Genomic DNA, 7,905 nt, shown 5'->3' with positions numbered 1-7,905 from the left:
TCATTCAGAGAAATAAGGTAGGCCACTTGATTTCAACATCTGAACAAAGTGGACAGGCTAACATGCTTTTCAAACAGTTGGAGACAGTCAAACAGTTGGAGACAGACAGAAGGGTGTGTTCATAACAATTCAACTGTTCAACCTTGTTAGCTAACAAATAGATCCAAGTTGGCTAAACTTGAAATATAAAGAATAGCTGACTAATCACTAGCACGTGGGCTTGAGAGATTGTTGATGAGACCTGTGTTAATTTTCTATAGCCTAATGCCTGCTACAAGAAGTTAGTCATTATTAGTGAATGTGCATTATGGATGCTTCTAGTTACATCTGTAACAAAAATTGGGATTTTCATAGACAGACTTGAAAGCCAGATCAGTGATTATTGAAAAAAAAGCAGGTTAAACTATTTTGTTAAAATAATTAAATTATTAGTAGGTCTTATGGTTGTGGAAGACTTATATTTAGCCTAGGTATAACTTCACAAGCTCTGAATTCAATAGATTTTTGCTGACTGTTTGTAATGCAGTGTATTTGACGTTTAATTGTACAACAACGCTTATTTAGAGAAAACATATTTTTTTTAAATTGAGATATACAGTATATCGTGAATCGCCCATAAGTTAGAAAAAATGGAAATAGGACTTTTAGGCCATATTGCCCTGCCCTAGGTGCAGCATAGAAAGACCTAGCAAAGTTGCAGCTGGCTCAAAACAAAGCAGCATGCCTTGCCCTTAACTGCACACATATAACTAATATCAACAAACGCACAAATGCATGACAAAGTACAGAACAGTTATAGACAAGGACATTAAATGACATTAAATACAAAGGTAACTGCACTAAATGACTATCGCCCCGTAGCACTCACTTCTGTCATGAAGTGCTTTGAGAGACTAGTCAAGGATCATATCACCTCCACCTTACCTGTCACCCTAGACCCACTTCAATTTGCTTACCGCCCCAATAGGTCCACAGACAATGCAATCACCATCACACTGCACACTGCCCTATCCCATCTGGACTAGAGGAATACCTATCTAAGAATGCTGTTCATTGACTATAGCTCAGCATTCATGTCATGTATTTGTACATGTTATGTGGACCCCAGGAAGAGTAGTTGCTTCATGTGCAGTAGCTAATGGGGATCCTAATAAACTAAACTAAAACCCAGTGGTGGAAAAAGTATCCAATTGTCATACTTGAGTAAAAGTAAAGATACCTTAATAGAAAATTACTCAAGTAAAAGTGAAAGTCACCCAGTAAAATACTACTTGAGTAAAAGTCTAAAAGTATTTGGTTTTAAATATACTTAAGTATCAAAAGTAAATGTAATTGCTAAAATATACTTAAGTATCAAAAGTAAAAGTATAAATAATGTATAATTCCTTATATTAAGCAATTTTCTTGTTTTTTAAATTTGTGGATAGCCAGGGGCACAGTACAACATGCAGACATAATTTACAAACAAAGCATTTCTGTTTAGTAAGTCCACCAGGTCAGAGGCAGTAGGGATGACCAGGGTTGTTCTCTTGATAAGTGCATGAATTGGACCATTTTCCTGTCCTGCTAAGCATTCAAAATGTAACGTATAATGTATGGAGTAAAAAGTACACTATTTTCTTAAGGAATGTAGTGAAGTAAAAGTAAAAGTAGTCAAAAATATAAATAGTAAAGTAAAGTACAGATACTACAAAAAACTACTTAAGTAGTACTTTAAAGTATTTTTTACTTAAGTACTTTACACCCCTGCTAAACCCGACATATCAGGCACAACCCATTTTAATCTACCTCTTTGGGTAGATACAGTTGCTAAATACTAGTGCTATAAAAGAAAACTGTTTACCTGTCCCTTTGACTTTTCTAAAAACAGGGCTGTGAGGTAGAAAATAATTTTCATGCAAATGTTGACTCTGAATGTTTAATAAGCATATCTATAATACATGGAGATGCACAAGGCAGAGGAGCAGGTGTAAGATAATCACTTTCCCCATAACGTGGCACTGGTCGGTGCACACGTCTGTTACATCAACTCACACTCAGAGAGAGGAGCGCTAGCAAAGTGCTGTCATCATTTTACTGGGTGGCATTGATTGTTCCCCCTTTGGTGATCAGATACTGTTTAGGCATTCTGATTTTGAATCAATGAGAGTGGAAGATGAAATCATCTGCTTTGTAATGGCCCACTACTAATTAGATCTGCCTTAATTAAATTAAACTTGATGCCATTCAAATGCTAAATGGATAGATTACAAGTGGAAAGGCCTATATGCATTGGACATCTAAGTGAAAGAGATCCTGCTGTAATCCAATGCAACTCACTGAATTTCATTATTATATGAAGAATACCAATATGTGGCATTCAAACGTGATTATATACAAATTATAAACTACCTCCAGAGTTCAGACTACTTCACGTCCATGTTTGTGTTATCCAGAAACACACACGAGAGGTCACATAACACAGAGTGCATGAGCATCAAATGTAAGCTCTGTGTTCTCCTCTCATGCTCTGTGTAGTCCTGCTGGCCCAGGGGAGACAGATGCTGCCGGCTTATTGGCTGCTACTCCTGTCATTGTGAGAGAAAAGCAAATCAAGAGGCCCTCCCCAAGGCCCAGGAAAATGGATATTGGTCCCGAGCCATGACTAAATGGATGAAATTACAGAGTAGTGCTGGTAGTAGCAGGGATGGAGAGGGAGGGATGGAGAAGGAGGGAGGGGGAGAGAGGTAGGGAGGAAGGGGGGTTTGGGGGGATTGGAGTGGACTCTGCCAAGGCTTTGGCCGCCCATGCCTGGCAATGGCAGACAGCTCACTCCCTCTTCTCCCTATAATCAATACTATAATCAATCGTCCACTCCAACTTCCTCCTGCATGAAACAAGTTCCTAGAACACGCTCAGTCTCTATAACATTTGATTGAGACTGAGTGTGAAACTGTGATGAAGGTATCGACTACAAATTGGAGGGAGAAGATGCATCACAGACACATTAGGGGAGACTTGACTAACACTGTGTCAACGTTAGTGGGTAAAGCTGGGTGGGAGAAGTCATTCACTAACCTGCAGTCACTAGTCTTCTTGTATAAGCAGTGATCTGTGCATGGAGTACTCCAGGGTCTTCACTCCTCTGTCTCATTCACACCCTTTTTGTTCATGGCTTGAAGAGAAGAGAGGGAGAAGAGTCTGGAGAGGATATCTAACATAATACTTTCCCTGCATGTTCTGAGCATTAATATTCTGCATATTAATGTGTCCAATGGCACGACAGGAATATCAAAGAGTGGAGTGCTCAAGGGTAACTCTGTCATACTCTTTTAGGGACGGTTTCGCAGGCACAGCGATGGTCATATGACAAGAAAATAGAGCTCTTTGGCCATGCACACCAGCGGTGGGTTTGGCCTTCGAAAGAACAATGCAGGAATGACCTCATTCCTACTGTAAAATATGGTGGTGGATCTTTCATGTCATGGGGCAATTTTGCTTCCACTGGTCCTGGAGCCCTTTTTCAGGTCAACAGCATCATGAACTTTATCAAGTACCAGGACATTTCAGCCAAAACCTGGTTGCCTCTGCCAGAAGGCTGAAACTTGGCCGCAAGTGGAACTTCCAGCAAGACAAGAACCCCAAGCACATATCAAAATACACAAAGAAATGGTTAATTGACCACAAAATCAACATTTTGCAATGACAATCTCGGTCTCCAGACATGAACCCAATTGAAAAGCGGTGGTTTGAATTGAAGAGGGCAGTCCATATGTCCAGATGAAGGATATCAAGGATCTGGAAAGATTCTGTATGGAGGAATGGGCTAAGATCCCTCCCAATGTGTCCTCCAGTCTCATAAAACATTTTAGAAAATGCTCAGTGTCATTATCCTTGCAAATGGAGGGTGCTGGAGTATTGAAAACAGGGGAGGGGATCCAATCATTTTGACCCCTATCTAATTATATATTTATTTTTTTACTTTTTAACCCAATTGGTAGTTACAATCTTGTCCCATCGCTGCAACTCCCGTACGGACTCGGGAGAGGTGAAGGTTGAGAGCCAAGCGTCCTCCAAAACACGACCCTGCCAAGCCGCATTGCTTCTTGACACACTGCTCGCTTAAGGCCCAGCGTCGTCCAGGGTAGGGGAGGGAATGGCCGGCAGGGATGTAGCTCAGTTGGTAGAGCATGGCGTTTGCAACCCCAGGGTTGTGGGTTCGTTTCCCACGGGGGGCCAGTATAAAAAATTATGTATGCACTCACTAACTGTAAGTCGCTCTGGATAAGAGTGTCTGCTAAATGACTAAAATGTAAATGTAAATGTAAAATGCAACCAAAGTCAGCGTGCATGTGCCTGGCCTGCCACAAGGAGTTGCTAGAGCGCAATGGGATAAGGACATCCCGGCCGTCCAAACCCTCCCCTAACCCGTACGACGCTGGGTCAATTTTGCGCCGCCTCATGAGTCTCCCAGGTCTGTAGTGACACCTCAAGCGCTGCGATGCAGTGCCTTAGACCGCTGCGCCACTCAGGAGCCTTTTTGAGATTGTCTATGTATTACCTGTTATACAAATCTCTTTCTCTGAGCAATTGTATTAGTATAAAATAATATACTTTTCAAAAAATTTTAGCATACAATATAGCTCAATATTTGTATTATTTATTTTATACAGTCTTTTCTGCTCATTTTTATCAAGGGATCCAATAATTGTATGTAAATGTTAATTAAACCGCTGTCCATTTCAGTCCTTATGGATCCCTGTGTCCATTATAATGACAGTTAAGGGTGTCAATCCATGAGTACTAAAAAGAAAACTGATGTGGTTTTATTACTTTCTTTGATGCAAGAAAATAGTTGAACATTTTGGGGGAATACTGCCATGCTAAATCCATAAAATATACATTTATACATTTGCACACCACTGGTAGTCTAGCCAATTTTGGCAGATTTGTAAACAGATCAGTCATCAGTCATCAGTCAAGAAATTCTAAGAAAGTTGAAGCTCATTTACTGCATTTCTATACAATTTAAAACTCTAAAATAGAACAGCAAAAACAAGCTAAAATAACCCCAGTCATTATCACATTGGTTGCTGTAGTTTCATTCACCTCAGTCGATCTACAAACACATATCCTATTAGCTATACAGTTAGCCACTACAAACGTTAATTCAGTACCGGGATTAAAAACTATAATTGAATACATACAGAGGGATTTGTTAGAGGAAGCATTTTATTAACAAAAGGTAAACAAATACATTTGCTTTACATCACTTTTTTTTGTGCGGTTTTACAGCTAATGTCCTGCAATTCTACAGATTTTGCCATGACTTAATTTATCTTAATATGATATCTGAGTGAGAGTGACTAACAAAATCAATGGGGGCCCCCTAGAGGTCAGGGCCCCTGGGCACGTGCCCAGTCGGTAATTCGGCCGTGAATACTACAAGTTTAGATAGCTGGCTAGACTATACTAATTTATCAATAAATAAATTACTGACATGGGCTAATGTAGTGACTGTTAGTGAGTGACATATAACAAGAGAAAAACTGCTGATGCACAACCAAGTTTCGAAATTCCTCCTTGTGTATTCTACAGATGTAGGATCTTAATTTGAGCCAGTTTGCTACAGCAGGAAAATAATCCTGCAGCAACAGGAAATATGAATTATTATGTGGATTATAAATAATGGACATTTTTGTAGGGGTTGATAAATGTTTTCGTTAGGGCAAATCAAGTCTGACATTTTTAAGTGGAAATGACAAACTTTATAAGCCTTTTTAAAACTCAAATATATTACAAGTTTGCATTTCCTGCTGTGCAGGAAAATTCTCAGCAACAAAAGATTGATCAAATTAAAATCCTACATCTGTACTATTCTAACTCTCAACAGTAAATTGAGACCCCGACTGAGTTCCTAAATATATACAGTGCATTCGGAAAGTATTCAGACTCCTTGACAGCCTTATTCTAAAATTAATTAAATAGTTTTTTCCCCTCGTCAATCTACACAGAATACCCCATAATGACAAAGCAAAAACAGGTTTTTAGAAATGTTTACTAATTTATACAAAATAAAAAAAACGGAAATATTACATTTACATAAGTATTCAGACCCTTTACTCAGTACTTTGTTGAAGCACCTTTGGCAGTGATTACAGCATCATGTCTTCTTGGGATTGACGCTACAAGCTTGGCACACCTGTATTTGCAGATCCTCTCAAGCTCTGTCAGGTTGGATGGGGAGCGTTGCTGCACAGCTATTTTCATGTCTCTCCAGAGATGTTCGATCGGGTTCAAGTCTGGGCTCTGGCTGGGCCACTCAAGTACAATCAGAGACTTGTCCCGAAGCCACTCCTGCGTTGTCTTGGCTGTGTGCTTAGGATCGTTGTCCTGTTGGAAGGGGAACCTTCGCCCCCAGTAGGAGGTCCTGAGCATTCTGGAACAGGTTTTATCAAGGATCTCTCTGTACTTTGCACCGTTCATCTTTCCCTCGATCCTGACTAGTCTCCCAGTCCCTGCCGCTGAAAAACATCCCCACAGCATAATGCTGCCACCACCATGCTTCACCGTAGGGATGGTATTCACTAACTGTAAGTCGCTCTGGATAAGAGCGTCTGCTAAATGACTAAAATGTAATGTAAATGTATTGGCCAAGCGATGAGCGGTCCCAGGTTTCCTCCAGTCGTGACACTTGAGATTCAGGCCAAAGAGTTCAATCTTGGTTTCATCAGACCAGAGAATCTTGTTTTTCATGGTCTGAGAGTCTTTAGGTGCCTTTTGGCATACTCCAAGCGGGCTGTCATGTGCCTTTTACTGAGGAGTGGCTTCCGTCTGGCCACTCTACCAGAAAGGCCTGATTGTAGTCCCGTGTAGCTCAGTTGGTAGAGCATGGCGCTTGCAACGCCATGGTTGTGGGTTCGTTTCCCACGGGGGGTCAGTATGATAAAAATAATAACAAATAATGTATGCACTCACTAACTGTAAGTCGCTCTGGATAAGAGCGTCTGCTAAATGACTAAAATGTAATTGGTGGAGTGCTGCAGAGATGGTTGTCCTTCTGGAAGGTTCTCCCATCTCCACAGAGGAACTCTAGTGCTCTGTCAGAGTGACCATCGGGTTCTTGGTCACCTCCCTGACTAAGGCCCTTCTCCCCCGATTGCTCAGTTTGGCCAGGCGGCCAGCTCTAGGAAGAGTCTTGGTGGTTCCAAACTTCTTCCATTTAAGAATGATGGAGGCCACTGTGTTCTAGGGGGCCTTCAATGCTGCAGAATATTTTTGGTACCCTTCCCCAGATCTGTGCCTCGACACAATCCTGTCTCGGAGCAATTCCTTCGACCTCATGGCTTGGTTTTTGCTCTGACATAAACTGTCAACTGTGGGTCCTTATATATACAGGTATGTGCCTTCCAAATCATGTCCAATTAATTGAATTTACCACAGGTAAATTGTCATTATGAGGTATTGTGTGTAGATTGCTGAGGAAAATGTTTTATTTAATCAATTTTAGAATAAGGTTGTAACGTAACAAAATGTGGAAAAAGTCAAGGGGTCTGAATACTTTCCGAAGGCACTGTACACTACCGGTCAAATGTTTTAGAACACCTACTCATTCAAGGGGTTTTGAGATATTTGACATTCTTCAAATAGCCACCCTTTGCCTTGATGACAGCTTTGCACACTCTTGGCATTCTCTCAACCAGCTTCACCTGGAATGGTTTTCCAAGAGTCTTGAAGGAGTTCCCACATATGCTGAGCACTTGTTGGCTGATTTTCCTTCACTCTGCGGTCCGACTCATCCCAAACCATGTCAATTTGGTTGAGGTCGGGGAATTGTGGAGGACAGGTCATCTGATGCAGCACTCCATCACTCTCCTTCTTGGTAAAATAGCCCTTACACAGCCTGGAGGTGTGTTGGGTCACTGT

The sequence above is a fragment of the Coregonus clupeaformis genome, chromosome 12, assembly GCF_020615455.1.
Source record: "Coregonus clupeaformis isolate EN_2021a chromosome 12, ASM2061545v1, whole genome shotgun sequence".
NCBI classification, from domain to species: Eukaryota; Metazoa; Chordata; class Actinopteri; order Salmoniformes; family Salmonidae; genus Coregonus; species Coregonus clupeaformis.
The sequence above is the reverse complement of the archived record's forward strand: the minus strand, read 5'-3'. Positions refer to the sequence as shown.